Here is a 1,636-nt window from a genome sequence, read left to right on the forward strand (position 1 = left end):
ATTTAAAAAAATCACAATCGTAACAAAAAGTGTTTCATCAATAAAGAAGTTTTCTTAAAATAATTGTAAAGTTAATTTTAGATAAATACGTTGTTACACTGTAAACTAAAACTCGCGGTTCTAATTCAAAACGACATGTAAAGAAAAAATGTTTTTCAGCGTAGTTTACTTTTAATTATTATCCTTGACAATGAAAACCCCATAAAACTCTCTTCAGTATAATAAAATTTACGTCAGAACTTGTTGTCAAAAATAAGCAAAACAAAATGAAGGCCAGTTTAGTTTTGAAGACAATAGAATAATATATTCAACCTTGACTTATCTTAAATGAAACCAAGAGCTTTACTATTGAGCAACACCAACAAACTCTTTACATAAAATGATAATTTCAAGATGAACTGGAAAAAAAAATGTAAAGGAAGTGTTTCTTTCTTAAAAGAAAATATGTAATTACTAACAAATATATGAATATAATACATCATGTATACAACATGCATCATAAAATTCCCCTGGAACTTTAATAGCCTATTCTACTCATGAAAATAATGGAAAAGTTCATATAAACATATGTCCTAGAATGCTTCGTTTTTGAGTTATTGAGTTACAGAGAATCAAAGTCTTCTCTTGTATTTCAGCTACTACAATGAAATAAGTGAAGTCAAACTGAAATTTTTGGACATTGGTTAAAGGACAAAGTTAGTGATTTCTCATCACTTTTGACTTTAAAAAAAATGGTATCTGCAGTAGTGTTTGAGAGATCTGGGATGAAAACCAATAAAGTGTGATAAACAAATACTGTCTTATATTTGACATAAAAATGATTTTGTTAAATGGGTAATAAACACATAAAACATTTAAACAAAATTTGTGAGGATTTAATTCTAAACAAAGTAGAGGAAGATAAATCAAATAAAACAAAGAAAAGTTTGAAAACTTTTAATTTTATTTAGAAACAATACATTAATACATTTCTCAGAAAATCACTTATTTAATCTAAACAAAAACCAAATTCTTGGGTGATGTGAAAAATTTGTAAAAACAAAATTTACTGTTAAATTGTTGTTGGAAAATTAAAAAAAAAAAGAACTGAAAATTGCACATCAATTGTAAAATAAAAATTACTTAGACTATACGTAATTTTTTATTAATGACAGAAATACAATAAATCATTTAAGAAAATTATTATTTCAATGTTGGCCATAAAATAATAACAGCTGATCAACAATGCGCAATACTGTATTAGTGCTTAAATCATTCTATAAGATACATTTAATATATCAGGAACTGTAAACTGTATTGTCGTTAGTGAAGGTTTTCTGTAAATTTTAGTTTGAATGTGATCAGTTTGCCATTGAAGTAATACCTTACTTATTTGCAACAACAATATGCTGATATGATATTTATTTTGGGTGTGTATAATGGTAATGCTACAACTGCTGCAGTAGAATATTAAATACGTTTTCCGAATCGCAAGATTCCAGATCCCAATACAATTAGCATTACTTTTCACAATCTTCGGGAAACAGGTTCAACACCTAGTGTTCGTACCAGCTACAAATGATCTGTTCAAACCATGGTGTTATTGATGAAGTTATTATCGATGCACTTCAGGCATCAGTGCATGACATCTTTCTAA

The sequence above is a fragment of the Lycorma delicatula genome, chromosome 1, assembly GCF_047948215.1.
Source record: "Lycorma delicatula isolate Av1 chromosome 1, ASM4794821v1, whole genome shotgun sequence".
Classification (NCBI taxonomy): domain Eukaryota; kingdom Metazoa; phylum Arthropoda; class Insecta; order Hemiptera; family Fulgoridae; genus Lycorma; species Lycorma delicatula.